At 37.3% G+C, this 22,852-nt stretch overlaps 1 protein-coding gene across 8 annotated transcripts in view; it reads right to left on the reverse strand.

Annotated features, from left to right (window-relative positions):
• Window positions 1-22,852, reverse strand: part of fermt1 (FERM domain containing kindlin 1) — a 208,575-nt gene that overhangs the window by 86,408 nt on the left and 99,315 nt on the right. For 2 of the 8 annotated variants that reach the window (XM_073933687.1, XM_073933691.1), the window contains one exon: window positions 84-228. The exons of 5 other annotated variants lie outside the window; for them this stretch is intronic. The gene's annotated coding sequence lies outside the window, so the exon portion shown is untranslated. Of the gene's footprint in view, window positions 1-83; window positions 248-22,852 lie in introns of all 8 variants that reach the window. One more of the 8 variants, XM_073933690.1, reaches the window with a different exon arrangement.

The following is a 22,852-nucleotide window of genomic DNA, read 5'->3' on the forward strand; positions in this document are numbered from 1 at the left end:
CGAAAAGAAATAAGTAAGGGGGCAAACCACTGTGTAACACTGCTTTGAATGTATTTTGTGCATTTTTCTTTACATTTACTTACATTTTTAACAGCATTCACAATATTCTGTGCAGGATTCAGCACAGACTGTCTGTAAGGTGGTCTCTGAGCGTCAGGTGGAAGGAAGGGGTCCCAGCAGATTGAGGGAGGTCCCAAACCCGGATCAAAGAGGTGTTTGCTCCAGCATCTGGGGTTTGTTTATGACACTGTTAGTGGCAGATCACGGTAATGGAGTGTGTGTGTGTATGTATTAGAGAGAGAGAGAGAGAGAGAGAGAGAGAGAGAGAGAGAGAGAAGAGAGAGAGAGAGAGAGAAGAGAGAGAGAGAGATTACCATTAGATTACCATTTGAGATTATCAAATTACCATTAATCTATTTTTATTTTTATTAATATTTTTAGTTTTACTGATATATTGTTATTTTTATTAATCTATTTTTATTTTTTTTACATTTCTTTTCTTTATTTCTATATTATATTTTATGTTCATATTTGTTTGCACTACTGCCCTTTTTGCACTGTCTTGTCTGTACGCAGCGACGCTGCACTGCTTTGGCAATACGAATGTACAGCTATTTGTCATGCCAATAAAGCACCTAAAATGTGAAAATGTGAAATGTGAGAGAGAGAGAGAAGAGAGAGAGAGAAGGCGGATTACAGGCACAGTGTTTACCCATGCGGATGAATAGATATCAGCCGCTACTTGATTCTCTGCTGTTATTTAAATCAGAGTTTGATCCAGCAAATTATTCTCTAGACTTTGTGAACCCAGCGCAGCTTTTCACAGAGATAAATAGAGCAAACAGGCAATTAAGTCACGTGACCTAAGAGGGCTGGAAACATACAGATTCAAGCAAATTTTTTCTTCATTTACAGGTTCTGTAGTTTTGTGATTCAAGTTTTTTTTTTCTGTTTATTTACGGTTATGAATAATTTTATTATCTTGTTTTTGATCTATGCACAGTCTATTATTGATACTAAAAACTCATATGTGCAGTTTAACAAAGTTTGACTTTAAGAAACAATTTAGTAATTTGAAACCATACAGTACAATGTTTAGGAAACAAATGAAAAAGATTACAGGCATTTTTTTTAACCAGGTTTTGTAGCTTTTTTGCATCAACCCAGACAATATTTATTACTTCAAACTATTAATAAAAGTCAATTAACATCAATTTGTTGAAGGAAAGAAGGTCCCTTAATGTAATTCTAAAGCAGAAATAATTAAACAAACAAAAAATAACACGAATCCCAAAATACATATTTTACGTGTTATCCAATCTTATTATTATTTAAAACTTAATTTACAAACATTTAAGACTCAGAAATCTTTCTAATATGTGACCCTGGAACACAAAACCCAGTTATATCTCAATTTGTTTAAAATTGGGATTTATACATGACTTTAAAACTACACAAATAAACCTTTCATTGATGAATACTTTGTTAGGATAGGACAATATGTGATCAAGACACAACTGTTTAAAAATCTGGAATCTGAGAGTAAACAATATCTAAATACTGAAAAAATCATATTTAAAACAAATGAAGCTCTCAGCTAATCATAAATTGGGCTTTGCTATATTTACGGTAGGGCATTTACAAAATATCTTCATGTAACATGATACTTACTCTACAGTCTAATGATTTGTGTCATAAAAGAAACAAAACTAACCCATACAATGTATGTTTTGGCATTTTAATACAGTTTTTTTTTTTTTTTATAAATTTGCTATGCCTAATTTGCTAAAAACAGTAGTGCAGTTTCATATCTTTATCCACAATTCTTACACGAATTTAAAACTTTAAATCATTTATTTACAAATTAATCCAGCAAATCCAGCCATGAGTTTTTAAATCCACTTTGGATTTACTTTTTTGGATTCACTTTGTTTTAAATATTTTGCTGTTTTTTTCTTCTTATATCACTCAGTCTCCATTTCTATATTTTATCTCAATGCAAAATAATAATAACGTGTAAAGCCTCTTGTAATATCTTGTAAAACTTTTTAAATGATTTGTTTTCTTAAACAGAATTCACGACTCACAATTCAAAATATTTTATTTTTAAAACTAAATCTTTACTGATTTGACTACTGGACTGATAGATTGCGAGTGGGGAAAATTAATTTAACATTTTTAGACCCTCACCATGCAAAACATGTTGGAGAATGATGTTATATATACACTTACCTGCCACTTTATTAGGTACACCAGTCCAACGCAAAATGTCTAATCACATGGCAGCAACTCAATGCATTTAGTCACGTAGACCTGGTATTTGGGATTTTCACGCGCACCATCTCTAGGGTTTACAAAGAAAGTAAGCGGCAGTTCTGTAAGCGCAAATGTCTTGTTAATTCCAGAGGTCAGAGGAGAATAGCCAGACTAGTTCCAGCTGTATAGAAAGGCAACAGTAACTCAAATAACCACTCATTACAACCGAAGTATGCAGAAGAGCATCTCTGAATGCACAACACATCCAACCTTGAGGCGGATGGGCTACAGCAGCAGAAGACCACACCAGGTGCCACTTTTGTCAGCTAAGAACCCATCCTTAGCATTTCCATCCCTTTATGACCACAGTGTACCCATCTTCTGATGGCGACTTCCAGCAGGATAATGCACCTTGTCATAAAACGTGAATCATCTCAGACTGGTTTCTTGAACATGACAATGAGTTCACTGTACTCAAATGGCCTCCACAGTCACCAGTTCTCAATTCAATTGAGCACTTTTGGCATGTGGTGGAATGGGAGATTCACATCTTGGATGTGCAGCCGACAAATCTTGTGATCCTATCATGTCAATATGGACCAAAATCTCTGAGGAATATTTCCAGTACCTTGTTGAATCTAAGGATTAGGGCAGTTCTGAAAGCAAAAGTGGGTTCAACCCAGTGCTAGTAAGGTGTACCTAATAAAATGGCCGGTGAGTGTAATTTATTGGTATAATTCAACTTCTAGGTATATATTTGGGTGATCTAAGATTTCCTAGGGCCCTAAGCAGCTGCTTACCTTGCTTATTGCTTAAATTCGTCCCTGCTAACATTACTAACATACTCAATTTATTAAATGGTAGCCTCAAAATAACTATACGTACACTACAGATACACTTTCATAAGGCGGATTAAACGAAACCGTTAAATTCCTACAGCCGGTCTCTATGAAAACACCACAGTCCAGGGTTATGTCAATACCAGCTACGTTGCCGAAAAGACAAGCGCAGGCGTTTAGATAAGTGTTGATAAGTGCACAATCACATCCAGCAAAATACACAGTGGAACACGAGGATCCCGTACCGTGCCACAAGAGGCGTGCTCAGTTAAATGTTTACACAGCTGCTCTGGAGATTATTATTATTGTGAAACCACACACTTTTAATGTTGCTGTGTGGATGCCAAGACGTGTCTGCTCTTTACCTCCCTTCTGAACTCCTCTCCATACTGCGAGGAGCTGCAAGTGACAGATTCGTTAGAGATTCGCTGAGCGTTCGCCACGTTATATCACACACACAGTCTCCGGCTGTGTTTTAGAAAGATAAATAAAGAAGATGTTGTTGCTTGATTTTACCAAAGGCTCAAATCTGCCATCTGCACCTTACTGGGCCCTCTCTCTCTCTTTTTTGAAAGCTTTCTACAAATACTTGGCATGCTTAATTTATACAGAGACACCAGACAAAGTTAATGCAAAAACAAAAGTAGTTAAAAAGCCTCTATTATGCATTAAAAAGGGTCATATTTTGGTTTTGGGGGTCTCCAACAAGATGCTGATATGTATGCAAGGTCAAAAAACACTTTCACTGTCTTATAATATGCCTTTATTTTTACCTAATTAACCCCATTAACCACATGACTTTGTTCCCTCCTTAGCGCGATGCTAATCTGTGCTGATTGGTCCGATGACGCAGTCTATTGCGATTGGTCAACTGTGTTCAGCGTGAAACAGAGAGAATTGCCCACCATATATCAATGGTTTTAAAGTAGTCAGAGTGCAAAGTTTATGTGTGAGCCCAATGCAGGAGTGCAATAAAGCAATGCAGTTTAACACCAGCATATTACTCTATTCTTAACCATCACACACATTGGGTATTAATCCACACAGCGGCAAAAGCTGAACTATTTTAAAGCTTGACCACCACAGGTATAGGAACAGTTGACTGTGGCCATAGCAATGAAAAATGGCAGAGGATCGCGAGCTCGAACGCGTTAAAATTCATAAAGAAAGCGTCACGTTTTCAACGTGGTTTTAGACGCACTATGAGAATATAAAGAGTTAACCAGATATACTACAAGCCGCTTGGAGAGGTTACAAGTAAAAAACACAATTAAATACATAATTTGCAAGCTAGAGAAAACAAGAAGGCAATTATTTTAATCCCACTTAATTTACTTACACTTGTGATATTGAGGAAGAAACTGATTCATGAACTGTGTACTGTAAAGTTGCTGTTAATTCTGATTCAACTGTACAACTTTCCCCTACTTTGTTGTTTGATAAATTTCCTCTAATGCTTTCTGCTGTTCTTACATGATCTGTTAAACTTTTAGTTAAGCAACAATTTTTGTGACAGAATAATAATAATTATTTGTTGTATTTCCAAAGTAGTATTTTCATAGCAATTTAAACTGCCCCTTCAATATGTGCAAAAAGAAACAAAAAGCTGGAGTTTTGACTGCATATACGCTGAGGAAGAGTGACTAAGTGTGTGTCTAATTTAGGGATGGGAAGATTAATCGATATGTATCGATACGCGGTCATGCGCGTGCACGATGCGAGTGCATCGGTTGAGCAGCAGAGGATGAATGAAATTTTGGAAGCAAATCGAGATGCATCGGTTTTTGCGAGATGCATCGGTTTTTCCAAGATACTTAACTTATATTTTTAATATAGAATGTATTTTTTATTTATTAACAAGTGTTGTCAACCTGTTTTTGGCGCATAATTTAATCGACCTACATAAAGTATGCATTAGCAACGGATTTGCGGATGTGTACACTTACACTACAACTCAGTGTATCAGGTGTGCGGATGAAGCTAGTGGAGCGCCCTCAGAAAGCGCGAGAAGCAAAACAAACATTTTATTCCTCACCGAGTTTTAAATCTAAAGTATGGCAACATTATGGATTTAAGGATGGATGACATGACAGGACAGATGCAATTTGCAAAATGTGCCGTGCATCTATAAAATACGCGGGCAGTACAACTAATCTGAAATCTCACTTGAAGCGGCGCCACGGTGTTGTAGTGAAAGCATCTTCTAGTGTTCCTGCATCCCCGGCTTTCGCAGTGCTTCAACCAGCTCCAAAAGTGGTGAGAAAAGCATTGCAAGTTTTTTTTTTCCATGCGCAACAGTTTTGTGCGCTCTACGCCAATAACGAATGCTATTGCATTGTTCATCTGCAAAGATATTCAGCCTAGTGTCACGGAGAACGAAGGTTTTAAACACCTCCTCCTGTTAATTTTTATTTAATTATAATAATAATATTAATAATAATAATGATAAAAATAATGGGTGTCACGGTGGCACAGTGGGTAGTTTGACCACCTCACAGCAAGAAGATTGCTGGCTTGTTATATTTTTATTAGCCTGTTGTTTACAGTGACAGTGATGTTTCAAAGCAGCATAACACTGCTAGTTCACAACCTTAAGTTTTGAATAATCAGTGGCAAAATATATCTTTGTAAAACTTGTTTTCATAGTTGAAAAGTTAAATCACAATTCTTGTTGTGCAATGGTAAACCTTTATGTTGAAAGAGTGCAAATATTTATATATATTTTTAATATATATTGCACTTATACATTCTGTTTATCTTGAAAATACTTAAATAATATGTGCTATATGTTCTAAAATGGCCCTCTACTGTAAACTGACACTCTGGCTCTGAGAGAAGAGCCAGTTTGTAAAAAAAGTCTTGATTTTGCTTGGTTAATAAATAATCAAACTCATTCAATGGCACAGCATCCTCTTTCACATCATCTTATAAACTTGATCTAATTAGTTAGTGCTGAAATATCGCATCGTATCGTGATATGGGTGTGAATCGTATCGTGTTGCATCGCAATATGTCACAAATGTATCGCTAATATATCGGATCGTATTCTTTGTATCGAGATGCGTATCGGATCGGCATTATAGCTTAGATGCCCAACCCAAGTCTAATTACCTCTCTGATTTATATTTGGTCACTATGGGCTCTATTTTAATAATTTAGGTACAAAGTACAAAGAAAACAGTTGAACAGACGATCTGCAGCGCAGGGATAAAGAACAAGACTCCTCCGTTCGGCCTCTTTACTTTCTCTTTACCTTTGCTCTTTACTTTAGTACTTTAATTTCATGGATAAGGAAAAGGTGTTGTACATACTCCACTGAAGACATTCATTAGCCTACATGTTAAAATTAGTTTTATTAAGCACAAAAACTTGTTTCAAAACTATTTCTAAATTCAGTTCTAATTTCCAGCAAATTAATAAACGAACAATAATAACGAATCAAAAAGTTACATCCAAACACACGTCCTATTCTCATGCCACATATGGTGAAGCATACACCTCCAAAACCCGACAAGTGGAGAAATCTAAACTTGTTTTTATTAAAATAAATATAAATATGGATATAATAAATAATACTGCTAATAATAATAACATTATACAACTGCAAACTGTCATGAATAAACTGAAAAAGCCTCCTGAGATAAAGAAGGCATGGAGCCAGTGTTTTTTATGTATTTATTATTATTTATATAGAAAATAAAAAATTTTGTAATATTTTTATCCTATTATTCTTTTTCAATTGTAAAGATATTTGCGTATTGCTGTACATCCTGTGTATATTAAGCAATGTGTACACGTTTAAGGTGCACAGCTAAAGTGCTCTGCACAAGACTTTAGACCTGCTTTTCAGCTGGTCAATTGCCCAGTCTATTTTAGATCCTCAAAATAGCAACACGCCAACAATGTGCCTTAACACACCCCCTTTTCAGACCAGCAAGAACATGAGTCAACAAAGCATCGCAAATGGATTTACTATTTAAACAATGTGGCGCAAAGCCGGAAAATTAGTGTTGCGCTAGTCTGAAAATAGCAACAAATCATGCTAAACACGTCTTGCGTCAGGTATATGATAGGGCCCTATGTATGTGGGTGTCATCATTCAAAATTAAATGCACCTTTTTGCTTATAATGTCTTATTGCTCATGATCATAAATTAAAATAAGGACGAATGACAGCTGAGCAGGACCCTGAAAAATAAACAGTGGAACTCTGACCAATGTGAGGAGAGTTTACTCGCACATGACGTGTTTTAACTTGGTCTGTTTTGATACTTTGCCGAGTTAAAGTGAACTGAAAATAAAAAATAAGAGAATATCTTACTTTGTGTTTAAAAGAAGAAAGAGGTAAGTAAATAGTCATTTCAATTTCATTTGGGGTGAACTATCCCTTTAAAACTCTACTGAAGAACAAAAAAAGTCACCTACATCTTGGATGGCCCAGCAAATGTACACTATAAACGTGAGCTGTCCCTTTAAGACAGTGATTTTGTGTGTGTGTAAGCTCTCTAGCCCGAAAAGCTCTGAGATGTTTTCGTACCATCAGGGGTGAGCGGAAGGGCAGAAATAGATTTGGACAAAACGACCCGTTCTAAACTCGGAAATACTCGACAATCATCCCCTTTAACAAGTCCATCTGAGGTATGGGACGCACTTGTAAAGACCCGATGTAAATTGTGTATCTTTCAGTGAAATAACATGAGCCTCTCACATGAACTCTCCCCATTTTGTTTGACGTGTACCCAAATGCAATGTTTAGGTTTGTCTATCTTTGGTATGCGCACTTAAGGTTGCCTCTCAAGTGTAAACCTGCAGGCCAGGAGACACAACCCACCGTCAGATGCCTCCAAAATATCACAGTGGTGTCAGTCAGTGGAGCTCAAGACTGTGTCAAAGTCGAGCAGGAAAGATTAATGTCTTGTTTTCTTAGCTTGTCAGATGATATATGTGGAATAGGTATGAAGTAGGCTGCCCATTTCGAGGTCACGTCTAACTATAAGCTAAAAATTATATTTGTGGGGGAAAACTGAAAATGTGGCCTGGGAAAACTGGGACGGGTTCATGGCAGACTGGTGACCGGCCACGTATTTTATTGCGCAGTAAAAAGTCCTTTTGGCCCTGTTTACCCCTGGTGTTAAGATTATTTTTGTTTATCGCATGTAGATGAGGGAGACATTTTCCCATTCAAAGCTAATGTTTCAAAAGGAATAGTAAACTGAGAAATATTAAATCAGTCATTCATTTTCCTTCGGCTTAGTCTCTATTTTATCAGAGGTTGCCACCGCAGAATGAACCGCCAACTATTCCAGCATACGTTTTGCGCAGCGGATGCCCTTCCAGTTACAACCTAGTACTGGGAAACACACATTCACATTCACATACACACACATACAATATGGCAAATTTAGTAAATCCTTTTCACCTATAGCGCATGTCTTTAGATTGTGAGGGAAACCAGAACACCGGGAGGAAACCCACACTAACACAAGAAGAACTGCAAACTCCAATCAGAAATGCCAACTGGCCCAGTCAGGACTCGAACTAGTGACCTTTTTTCTGTGAAGTGACAGTGCTAACCACTGATATAACTTCATATAAAACATATAAGAGGTCTTGATAGTAGAAGAACACCCTGAACGTTTCAAAGCTAAATCTGAGGTTGCAGAGTGCACTCTCAGAAATAAAGCTACAAAAGCTGTCACTGGGGTGGCACCTTTTTAAAAGATACACTTTGGTACCTTCAAGGGCACCTAGGTTACCCTTTTTTTCCGATTTAATTTAAGTCTTTTACGTCTCTAGAATGTGTATGTAAAGTTTCAACTCAAAACACCCATCAGATTTTTTATTATACCTTTTACAAGATGCTGTTTTATACTGATTTCCACCAGGGGTGGTTTTGTCGTACTGCGTCTTTAAGGCGAATTCTCCCCGCCTACTGTTTCTACGCGCCTTCCCGCATGCTTTAATCTCCTCCCTCGGCTGCGTCAGACAACAGACAGACTTAAAGGAAGAAGGTCTCACGCAGCGTTTGTGAGAAATACTACAGTAAGAACTTTACCAATGAGTGTTGTGCAGTTGCATTGATGAGTCACACGCAATATCGTTACAAAGTTCACGCGCGCGCGCACACACACACAGATACACAAGTACACCGCAGCTGACACACACACAGGCAGGCAGACAGACAGAGTGCGATTAGCTTAGCACTGTTTTTGCCATAAAATGTGGCAGGATACAGGCTAATCTCCACTGCTGTGTGGATATCTGTTATGTTATTGTACACAATAAACCTGATTTAACGTCCACAAACCGGGATTGAAGCGTCTTCTTTTATAATTGTTCTGACACGCGGCTGTGGTGATGAATTAAAGCTGAAGTAAATCGCTGTAATTAATTACACATGTGCACTGTTTTAAAACACTTTAAACATGTATAACTTAGTCTTAATCACATTTGATGATGATTGCTGATCCTAGCGAACTGAACAGACCTTTTATTCCCGGTTGCTTTGCGTATGTCTGGTCTTGTTGACATATACACGTGACTACCAGAACATGTTAATGCGCGCAACCGTCAATCCGGTGGGCGGGGGGACTGCACTCCTACGTAAAGTTGCGGTCTGTCTGAAAACCGCTCCAATTGGTCCACCGTTTTTATGTTGTTAAATTGAAAAAAAAAGGACTGGGTGTGTTTATATCACCCCAATATGATGGTCTATACACTTTACCTACACATATGTCTGTCCAAATAGCTTGAAAAGTAGATTTTTCACCATAGGTGCCCTTTAAAGGTACACACACTAGTACATTTAAAGTACATATTAGCACACATAAAAGACAAATGTGTACCTTGTGGTACCTTTAAGGCAGGAATGTCAAACTCTAATCAACTTAAACTCCTGGAGGGCCGCAGCCCTGCACAGTTTAGTTCCAACCCTGCTCCAACACACTTACCTGTAGGTTTCAAACAAGCCTAAAGGACTCAATTAGTTTCATCAGGTGTGTTTAATTAGGGTTGGAACTAAACTCCTGGAGGGCCGCGGCCCTTCAGGAATTGAGTTTGACATCCCTGCCTTAAAGGTACCACAAGGTACACATTTGTCTTTTATGCTAATATGAATCACTGTGAACTTTTTAACTTGTACCTTTTAGGTACAAAAGTGTATTTTTTAAAAAGGTGCCACCCCAGTGACAGCTTTTGTACCTTTATTTCTGAGAGTGTGATATATTTTGTTATGTGTAACACATTGTTATGTAGTAGTGTGGTTAAAGTCCACCCTCAAAAAAAGGTCAACGCCCATATTTACATCACTACCTGTTTGGCTTTGCTGTTATTACAAATTGAGAACCCTTAAGAATAGAAGTGAATGAAGTTTTATTGTGTGGGGTTTGAAACACCTGATTACAATTCCTGCCAAATTATCTTTTTACTTATATTATTTAAAAATTATTATATATATATATATATATATATATATATATATATATATATATACACACACACACATATATATATATATAAACACTTTATAAACTTCATAATACAAGAGTAATAATAAGCACAAAATAATAAAAATACATTTTTGATCCATGCCCTAGTTATGCATTAGCATTTAAAAACATCATTTACTATATAAAATAGATTAATGGTCATTATTGTCATCATTTTTAAATTAATATAAATTGACATAATTTTGCAGTAATTGTAATCAGGTGCTATTTATATATATATATATATATATATATATATATATATATATATATATATATATATATATTGTTACGAGTAGTGTAGTGTAGGCTTGAGTGTGGTTTATCTCTCTCTCTCTCTCTCTCTCTTTCTCTCTTTCTCGCTCTATTCGCAGGTGCAGCGGATTACGTTGGGACGGACCATGATTGGCGCTTGGATTGGCGGTGGCTATAAAAACCTGCAGAGAGCATGGGTTCGATGGCTCCCCGCTCTCTCTCGATTTCCCCGCTTGTACTCAGTGGAGAACATGATCCAATGAGTGTTTGCTTGTATATTGAGATGCCGTTGTGTTAAATTTTTAACCGGCGGTTGAAACCCGGTTTTCTGTCTCCCTGTCGGGCTTGGAGCATGTAGGGAGGTTTGGTGCCTTATTTGTTATTTTCGTTTTCTCCTGTGTTTGTTAGTAAGAAGGTAAGTTTTCTGTATTTTATTTTATTTGTTTTCCAGGGAAGTTTAATCTAATTTAGTTAGCTTGGTTTATTGTCATTTATTTTGGCTGAACCCCTTCTGATTTTATTTTTGCTCCTTATTTCTGTAAATAAATCATACTTTCTTGTTAATTCTTAGTGGTTGTGTTTTTGGTATATATTTTGGGGAGAGAGAGCCCGGGGGCACCAGGGATTATATTTTTAATCCCTGTTATTTTGTTGAGTTTTGGTTAAATCTGTTTTTGATTAAGGATTTTTAATTTAATTCATAACAATATATATATATATATATATATATATATATATATATATATATATATATATATATATATATATATATATATATATATATATATATATATATGCGTATATATATATATACAGTTGAAGTCAGAATTATTAACCCCCCTAAATTATTAGCCCCCAATTAAATTTTTTCCCCCAATTTCTGTTTAACGGAGAGACGGTTTCTTCAACACATTTCTAAGCATAATAGTTTTAATAACTCATCTCTAATAACTGATTTATTTTATCTTTGTCATGATGACAGTAAATAATATTTGACTAGATATTTTTCAAGACACTTCTATACAGCTTAAAGTGACATTTAAAGGCTGAACTAGGTTAATTAGGTTAACTAGGCAGGTTAGGGTAATTAGGCAAGTTATTGTGTATTGATGGTTTGTTCTGTTGACAATCAAAAAAGAAATATAGACATTATCTTCAGCAGGCCAAAACTCTAATGACGGATGTCTGCTTCTCATCCAGGGCTGTTTATGCTAATGAGGAAGAGATCATCACTAATGGGTGGGGCTTTCTGATTCTAATGACAAATCTCAATCAAAGTGTTTATACAGACTGTTTTAAACAAGTGTGATTATAAAAAAAAACTGAATTAATACATGTTTACCACCAGAAGCTGGTTATATTCACACATCAAAAAAGCGATTTTTGCATAATAGGTCCCCTTTAATACTAGATTTAAACAAGGACAAATCATGCTCAGTTGCTCTTGCTGTTCTAGATCGGTAGCCGCGTTTTCCGTAATTGACATTTAATTTGCCACTGCATCCATTAATCTAAATGAGCCCCTCAAGATGGGAGTTTTTAAAGGTTTCTGCTTCTATGTATAGCCCGAGCTTCTTATGTCTGCGGAGGAGTCTATAAACAGCTGCATGTGCTTAAGCGGAGAAATGTAAATCTTGACACGGGATGTTTATGCAGCCCAAGCTTCTAATCATGCGAACGTATAATTCAGTGACATGTGGTGTCTTTACGAGACCAGTTTGATTCAAAGGGCAGATCCCTGTATTTACCAGTCTCTCTCTCTCTCTCTCTCTGAACCCCGAGCACGTTATATCTCTCATCTCTACTCTTCAGATCTACTGAAGCTTTCTGTGGTGGAAATATTTCAAAGGCAACTGTTTAAAGATCTCGGAACGGATCCCTAAAAATGTCAAATTCAGTTTTTATTCTTTAAATGCAGTTATTTCTTAAAGGGATAGTTCACACAAAAATTAATATTCACTCTCGCGTGACTTTTGCTTTTTTTTTCAGTAGAACAATTTAAAAGATTTGTATCTTTTTTTTTTTTGTTTAGTTGTGATTCATAAAACACAAGAGATAAGAGATACTGCACTGCAAAAAAAAAAAAAAAAAGCTTTAAACTTAATTAATCTATATTTGTGTCTTGTTTCTAGGCCATATATATATATATATATATATATATATATATATATATATATATATATATATATATATATATATATATATATATATATATATATATATTAAATATATTATTAATTATTAAAAATTATTCATTCATTTTCTTTTTGGCTTAGTCCCTTTATTAATCTACTAGTAATCTAAAAGTGTTAACTACTATTTGTTTTCTATAGGTTATAGATAAAATCTATAAAATTAATTATGAAAAATGGATTAAAACCTTAAAATTAAGGTTATAATTAGGCGAACTAGGTAAGTTACGGTATTTGGGCAAGTCATTGTATAACAGTGATTTGTTTTGTGGAATATAAAAAAAAATTGCTTAATAATATTGACCTTAAACTTTTTTTTTTATTAAAAACTGCTTTTCTTAAATATTTTGGTTGGCAGAGAGCTTCCGTTTGTACCCCAATTTTGCCAATAATCATAGATTTTCTCAGCCATTGAATGACCAGGCATTCTTACTTTAGCAAAAAGAGGCACTTTAACATTTAGGGTGCTTTCACATCTGTAGTTCGCTTCATTTGGTCCGGACCAAGGACAATAAATGATAGATTGCTGCATTTTCTGCCTTTTTTGGATTGTTTTCACATCACACTGCTGGCTTTGGTCTGAACCAGTTGAAACGAACCAAAATGCATTAATCTGACAAAATCCACATCTCTCATTGGCCAGATGTTGTTGAACATATTTCCTAAACTGCTTATTGATTGGTCAGAATTCACGTGCGGAAAAATGCTAATGAACTCCCGCATGTAAAAAAAACCGGCAGACAAAAAATGTCGTTTTTACTCTGGAGGGACGACTGCACTGACTGATCGTATCCCTGCTTTAGACAAACTATACATTTCGAGAGTGAAGCACAGCCGCGGCTGGAAAACAGTGTTTTAATGCATCGCTCGTCACTTCAGGAGGAGGCGTGAATTAATTTAGCTAAATTGAGACATGCTCATCTTGCGGAAATATTACCAACGATCCATCAGGTAATGTTTTCCCCTCTCTCTCTCTCTCTCTGTTGGTAAAGCGCAGTCAACAAACATTTTTCCTCCATATCCCATAATGCACAGTGCATCGGCCTACGGCAGCTGAATTAGTCCAAAAGTCGCAGTACTTTTTGCGGTTAGACCTGTTTTAGTATGGATCATATTCTCACCACAAACGAACCGCTCGAGGGTTCGTTTGAAAGCGTACCGAGACCACCTCTTCAAGCAGGTCTCGGTACGCTTATTTGGTCCGCTTTTGGTGCGCACTCGAGTACGATTGCTGCATTCACACCTGCCCAAACGAACCGCACCAAAAGGGAAAACAAACTCTAGTGCGATTCAATCGAACTAAATAAGGCAGGTGTGAAAGCACCCTTAAAGATCTCATTGTTGATGGCTGCTTTTTGCCTTTTACACAATTAGAATCTCAGTTTAAAATTCCTAAAGCCCACTTTTTCAGATATCTACAAGTGTGTGACTTCAAATGCAAGAATTTTCCCTCTTTATGTTGTTTGGTTATGTTGATTAATGAATGTATGTTTTTTCACTATTTCAAGAGTTCACACTTGGATAATGCTCAACTATGATCGCAGGTTGGACATGCTGTCCTGGGAGAGAACCCTGAGCTTGGAGATAGATGAGCCCAAGGTTCCCGCCTGGTCAATGAGCATTAGGAGGGATATCAGGTGTTTCTCAAGTGCCCCCTTATGCTCTGGCTAATAAGTGGAACTGATTGATTAAGTATGTATGTGTTGAGTGCTTGTGACTGTATTGTGATATATATATATATATATATATATATATATATATATATATATATATATATATATATATATATATATATATATATATATATATACTTATGTACATGTCTTATGTACATGACTGTGGGAGGAAACTGGAGGACCCGGAGAAAATTCACGCAAACACAGGCAGAACATGCAAACTCCATGCAGGGAGTGGCGACTGGCTCAATTAGGACTTGAACCTGTGGCCCTCTTGCTGCAAGGCATCAGTGCTAACCACTGAGCCACCGTGTTGCCCAATCATGAAAGAGGAGGAGGGAGAGGGGGAGGATAGTTTTTTTTTCCAAAAACGGAGATAAGAGCTGCGTCCCAAATCGCATACTTATGCACTATTCTACGCTATTTTGTATTATAAATAGTGTAAGTAGTGTGTTCACACTGAAAACTCTAAAAATCATAAGTGCACTTTAATTACCCGGATGATGCACTCATTCAGCCGCTAAAATGAAGTGTGTAATAATGATGGACACTTCACGCACTCAACAACCGCAGGTTTGCTTACATAGCGAAAGGGGCGGAGCAATTGGAGGCACATGTTGGATAACTTTATTTTGGATGGTGAAAGCAAAATTCTCCTACTAGAGTGATTATAGCGCCTCCCGATGGTGAATGCGGTTACACTTACGGCAGGTATTATCTGATAATTCGGTCGTTTATTTCACTGATTTGGCAACCGTCAAACGTCATCAGGGAAACGGTTTGAATTTCCGTTTAGTAAAAAAACATTAGTGTGCCATTTGGGGGACAACACTACATACATATACTATCCTGTTGAGTGTGTAAGTGCATAAGTACATAGTGCATGGGTGCATAGTGTATAGTGTGCCATTTGGGACGCAGCTAAGGCATGAGGCAGGATATTTATAGTAGTTTTAGAATAATCTGATGGGCTAGCAAATGATTAGCGATAAGGTTCAGCTGTAGTCGATAATATCACATGCTCCTCTCGAAAGTAGTTTGTAAAACTTTTCTTAAATAAATAAAAAGAGCGGAAAAACTGCTTTTATTCTAGCTAAAATCCTGGAGAAATGTTAGGAAAAAAAATCATAATTTTGCCCTCAAATGTACCTCAAATATCAAATACAGGCAAAGCTAAATTAATATCCAAAGCGCCTGACAATAAATTGAGGTTTTATGAACCGAAACAATTAGACTATGCCAGAAACTGAACTTCATATTTGAGAGTAATAATACAGAGAGGAAGCTTTTCATTATAAAAATGACTTAACATTTGGTTTACTGCTCACACAAAGCCTCCATAGGACTTCAAAAGGCTAAATGCATCACGTGAGTCACATGGACCACTTTTATTATACTTTTATGGTGCTTTTTGGCCTTGGCAGATGTGGTCGCTATGAAGAGACGCATGAAAAGATCTTTGAAGAAAAACTCTATTTCTAAAATTAAGAATTTAACACTAAAAACAAGGTGTTTTTGTTGTTTCTAGTGCAAATATTAAAAAAATCTTAAATCAAGAAGCATTTTAAGACAAGCAAAAACAAAAACAACAACAATTTGTCTTGTTTTCTGAAACAAAGTCAAAAGATTTACTTAAAACAAGCAAAATAATCTGTTAATGAGGTAAGCAAAATAATCGTCTTTTTGTGCTTTAAAATTTGATTATTTTGCTTGTTTTAAGGAAAAACTCGCTTCATTTTGACATTATTTCTCAAAACAAGACCATGTTTATTTGGTTTGTCAAGAAAATGTTTCTTTATTAAGGAATTATTACATATTTGGCCTAGAAACAAGACAAAAACACTATGGGCTCTTTTTAAATAATCTAGGCACACAGTCCATGTGCATGGCACAAAAGCATTAAGGATGTGTCTGAATCCGCTTTTGCAATTTTAAAGGGGAAATGAAGCACTCAAAAGATGTAATGTAAACAGTCAAGTTTACAATATTTTGTACAATGGATTCATCTTTAATGAAAATATATTTAAAAAGAACTCGATTAATGAAACCATTTATTAGAAGATGGCATGTTTTACTATAGATTTTTTTAAAGCTAGGGCACCGCCATCTTGAAATGTTGCTGTGTCTGACGTCACAGGGTTGGTTCAGTTCCCTCGGCTGAACAGATACAGTGGAACTAATGGACTGAACAGGGAGACTGGAAAGCCTATTTTAACCCAATGCGTGAAGTTGTGAACGTGGAGCTGCTGCAAATACAAGCATCAGATGTGAGTCTTTTAGACCAGCTTTTAGTTGGTCAATGGCGCAGTCTATTTCAGTTCTTAAAAATAGCACCAACAATGTGCCTTAACACACGTCTATTTTAGACCAGCACACCCACTAGCGAATGGATTTGCTTTTTAAACAATGTGGCGAAAAGCGTAAAAATTACTGTTGCGCTGGTCTGTACATAGCAACAAACCACACCAAGCACATATTGCACCATATTGTGTTATGGATGATAGGGCCCTAAGTAAGGGTTGAAGATTTCAAAGAGCAACACAAGTGTGAAAAGAACTACAAAACCCCTTTTACGCCAACATTATGAAATTGCTTTCTCTGTAAAACATGATTCATCTTCTTAGAAGTGAGTAAAAAGCTGATGAAAGCCCACATGTTTAACACGCACCTGTTTAATCATTTGCTTTAACTGTACACCCCGCCTTTCATCCTCAGACAGACAATAACTATCCATTTTAGTATTTCAATCATTGCTGTCTTGTCCTAGAAGAATTTCCAGTGCTAAATATAGAGCGATATAGTCAAATAAACTATAACCTGACAATAACCAGAGTACAGAGAGTTTATCTATAGCTCAGAGAACTTTAACCTGAACCGCATAAAAAAGATGGCCTAATCAACATGTCATTTCATGTGTTATTATGCCATTGGTTTGCATTATATGTAGACTGTAAATATAAAATACATATAATTATATGTACATCCACACATTAATTAACAGTTGTTCATAGCTCATGTTTCACTGGAGTTTTTGCATTTATTTTAACTTTCGAATTTCAATTTGTATTACCGGACTTTGATCTGTGCTACTTATGGTGTACAAAAGTTTACCATAGTGACTTTTATTGACTTTTTAGTATAGTCTGAAACATTTTGTACCAGTTATATAGTTATAACAGTTTAAATAGTACGGTCAGCTCATAACCCAGTTTTTGTCTTGTTTTTTACAAGGCCAACCCAGACATTACATCACTGTAAACCACTTAAAATGCCAATAAAAGTCACCCTGTTATACTTTTCAACACCAGAAATTGTCAGAGCAGAGATCAGTGTCCAAAAAATGCAATTCGAAACTGTAAATAAACACAAAACATGCATAAATCATAAGTTTGTTAATTAACAGGATATTGTGTGGTTGTGCATGTGTGTATATATGTATACATAGTTGAAGTCAGAATTATTAGCCCCCTTTTGAATTCTTTTAAATGTTTTACAAATGCTGTTTAACAGAGCAAGGACATTTTCATAGTATGTCTGATAATATTTTTTCTTCTATAGAAAGTCTTATTTGTTTTATTTCGGCTAGAATAAAAGCGTTTTTTTATTTTTTTAAAAACCATTTTAAATATATATATGAAGTGTTCAGATGCAAAAGCCGCTAAACGCCAAAAATGAGATAACAACATTGAGTGATTGCTTTAGGCAAGAAAACAAATAGATTTGCTTCTAATCATCTAAATTGCAATGCCAGCGCATTTAGAAATATCAGTTTGTTGGCAAAAGCCACTAAGTCTCTTTGACAGCAAAAGCCACTATGTCTCGAAAACCAATCAGAAGGCATGAACCGTATCACATGTTTTCAATGTAGCAGCGCGCTAATATGCTGGCTTTTATAAAGAGACTGTTTTATTCCGCATCCGATTTTGATTTCAAAAGACGGAGTTTGATGAACTGGATGAGTCTGTCTGACTGTCAGTGAATGGCAAATAAAAGCGTGCCTTACCTCAAAACACACTGTACAGTCGGAAGTGTTGCATACATTTATAACATTTTAAGCCTTAAAAAAAAACACATTGGACCCCCCGTTCAAAGAAAGTTGTGCAAATTGTGAAAATGAAGCATGCGCCAGGCTGAAACAAGCAAAAAAACAGTTGCATTGTGACTGACGCCACATTGCACCGGTTGTATGATAGTGGCCAATATCTGAAGTGATACAAGAAGAAACCAACAATGGCCCATCATCATGTCTGAAATGGCCGATGTTGTCCTAACCATGATTGGGATTCAATGAGGTGGTCCAGGTCAGGGTTTAAGGGAGCCAAAGACAAGGTCGTCCGATGACCAGAGGAATGTGTAGCTTAGCACTCTGCCAAACAACTGTTAGCACAATGTAAGGGTCTCAATCTGCAGAGTCATCTCCATGCCTTTTTTCCCAGACAGAGCTGAGGAATGCAGATGATGACAGAAGCTCCCGCACAGCAGAGATGCTCTTAATGATGGCTGCTCTTCATCGCGCTCAATAACACGGCTGCTTGATTCATCCATGCAGACAGATGACTGACAAAAGCCCATGTTCTACACCAAGGAACGGTTTGGGATGGAGTCAAGAGGATTTGTGGCTGGATCTCTCATATTTCCTTCTGCATGCAGCTTTGTGTATATGGAAATAGCTGTGATGGTTAGCAAACCAAAAATTCTTTGAGTGTTGTTGTGAGTTTTGGGGGTTGCCAGGCTTAAATTGTCTGGGCTTTCTTTGGGGTCAGAGCTGAAGCAACCAACAGGCAGTAAATTAAAGAAAAAAGAAGTGGGAGCTGAATCTTTCTCATGCATATTCAAGTTACTAAATAGAGCCATTGTAGAGTTTGAGTTGTACTTCACAATCAAATATTTCTGTCATGAACACTCTCTGGATTTAGTATGGTAATGAATATGTATATGGCAATGTTGATGTATTTGGTCTTGGTGGTATAGATCTGTTACGCTGCTGCTGCTTTGATTATTATGGCAGAGCAAGTACCGAAACCTGCTACTACCAGTATATACACACACTGTCATGACTGTGTATGAACACTAGATGCCACAGTAGTTCGCCTGCAACTCCCTGCGAACTACAGTGGCCCAAGAACTACAAATCCATACATACATCACACACATACCGGAATTCACGTACACTGATTCGCAATCACAGCTGTGTCTGTTTACCGATGTTTTCCTGGACTATATATTCTGTCATTCCACCACTGTTTGTCACCGCGTCATTGTCTATCTTGTCGTCCTTGTTGGCATGTTGTTCCCGATCTTGCTCTTGTATCTTGTCTTAGTTGTTAAAGTCTAGTTCGAGTTTAATCTGTTTGAGTTCCTCGTTTGTTTGTTTTGTTTGTTACTTTGATTTTTGTATTTTTGTCGCTTTCACTGCACAATAATCCTTAAAATCTGCACTTGGATTCTACACCTGTTTTGTTCCCGTTTTTGATCCCGTACCATGACACACACATGCCATCTGAGAATATAAACAAACATAATATATATATATGCAACCCCTGTACCAGATCTAAACACAGGTGGAGCTAGGGTGGAGGAGGGTGTCTGAAATTGTGTCACAGCAATTGTGTCACAGTTTAAATACACGGAGTATTTAAACTGATGAGGAGCAACCTCATTGGCTGCCGAGGTGACGGCAACCATTCACCTGCACCATGGAGTTAATGACGCAGGAGCAGATTAGTTTCAGTTCATTCATTCATTCATTTTCATCTGCTTTTCCAGGGCCAGGTCGTGGGCGCAGCAGTCTCACACTTCCCTCTTTACAGACACTTCTTCCAGCTCCTCCGGGTGGATCCAAAGGGGTTCCCAGGCCAGCCGAGAGACATAGTCCTCCAGCATGTCCTGGGTATTCCACGAGGCCTCTTCCCGGTGGGACACCTTCCTAGGTAGACGTCGAGGAGACATCCAAAACAGATGCCCCAGCCACCTCAGCTGACTTCTCTTAGGCCGTACTCACACTAGGTACAGTTGCCTCGAACCGGGCCAAAGCACGCTTGTCCCCCCTCCCGTCTCCCCCGACGGCCCGCGCTCACACCATATCGGGCCTCGGCACGCTTACGTCATCGCTGCTGCGCTGTTCAGAAGCGCTCTCTATGGCAAGCCTTTTTAGCATTTAAATCTTTGTTCTGTCTCCATAAATATATTTCGAGATATCTCTAATTATATTTTGACTAGTCATAATTATAATTTGACTAGTCAGAATAACAATTAGAGATATCTGCAATTACAATTGTACTAGTACGAAATCAGATTGGAGATATCTGCAAATATATTATGACTGACTAGTCATATTCCTCCATTGACTTCCATTGAAAAATATTTGCAGATATCTCTAAATGAGTTTTGACTAGTCACAATTGTAATTAGAGATATCTCTAACTGAGTTTTTACTAGTCATAATACATTTGGAGATGTCTTTAATTCATCATATTTAGAGATATTTACAAATATATTTGAAGATATCTCTAATTAATTTACTAATAGTCGAATCACAGTTGTAGATATCTTGAATTGGATTTTTGACGAGTCAAAACTCATTTAGAGATATCTGCAAATATTTTTCAATGGAAGTCAATGGAGGAATATGACTAGTCATAATATATTTGCAGATATCTCCAATCTGATTTCGTACTAGTACAATTGTAATTGCAGATATCTCTAATTGTTATTCTGACTAGTCGAATTATAATTATGACTAGTCAAAATATAATTAGAGATATCTCTAAATATATTTATGGATAGTCAGAACAAGGTTTAAATGCTAAAACGGCTTGCCATACGCTCTCACTCAGCAGCACAGTGGAGATTTCTCTAGTTATATCGTTTCAGTCGTTTGATATGCCGTCAAATATTTCGCCAAACAGTCCTTAGGGATGAGGGGACACGAAGTCAGATATTTCGCCGAACAGATCCGCCACTTTTGGCACTCATAAACAATCATTAAGCTCTCGTGCTGCAGGAATGAGGAGGTTTGCTGAAGGCGCGCAGCTGGCGTGCTGTGAGGGGTTTGCGTCTTTAATAAACTACGGCAGTTTGCGTTCACTGAACAGTAAGAATGATTAATAAATCCATATCAAACAGACCCTTAAATGTCACGTCTCGCTTTCGGTTTCGGGCTTTGGCGCGTTTTGTACTCACACACAAGCGTACCGCGCCAAAGCCCAAGTGTACCGCGCTCAGGCACACCTCTCCCAACCGGGCCAGGGCCGGCCAAGTGAACCGTGCTTGAGCGCGATTCAGCGCACTCACACTTCTCAAACGAGGCCTGGGCACGGTACGGATGGCATAGTGTGAGTAGGCCCTTAATGTGGAGGAGCAGCAGCTCTACCCCGAGCTCCTCCCGGGTGACAGAGCTCCTCACTCCATCTATAAAAGTGCGCCCTGCCGCCCTGTGAAGGAAACTAATTTTAGCTGCTTATATCTGAGATCTTGTCCTTTCGGTCATGACCCAAAGCTCATGACCATATGTGAGAGTAGGAACGTAGATTGACTGGTAAATCGGGAGCTTTACCTATCGGCTCAGCTCCTTCTTTACCACAACGGACCGATACATCGACCGCATTAGTGTTGCAACCTGTCAATCAATCCACCTGTCAATCTCACGTTCCCTCCTTCCCTCACTCTACATAGAGTTTCATGGGAGAAATTTCACTTCTTGAAATGTAAACATGTATATGGGGAAGACATTTATTGTCTCAATCAATGGTGTGTATCATGGGATAGGTTTACATAATCGCTGGTCAATCAGTGCGTTTTAACGGGCACCTATGGTGAAAAATCTTTGTTTCAAGCTGTTTGGACAGACATCTGTGTAGGTATAGTGTATAGGCCGTCATATCGGGGTGATAAAAACACACTCAGTCCTTTTTTTTTATTTAGCAACATAAAAATGGTGGACCAATTGGAGCGGTTTTCAGACCGATCGCAACTTGACGTAGGAGTGCGGTCCCCCTGCCCATCGAATTGATTGACAGGCGCGTATTAACATGTCCCGGTAGTCAAGTGTATAATCATATCAACAAGACAGGACGTGAGCAAAGCAAACGGGAATAAAAGGTCTGATCAGTTTGCTAGGATCATCAATCATCATCAAATGTGATCAAG

This window comes from Danio rerio, chromosome 20, assembly GCF_049306965.1.
Source record: "Danio rerio strain Tuebingen ecotype United States chromosome 20, GRCz12tu, whole genome shotgun sequence".
Classification (NCBI taxonomy): Eukaryota; Metazoa; Chordata; class Actinopteri; order Cypriniformes; family Danionidae; genus Danio; species Danio rerio.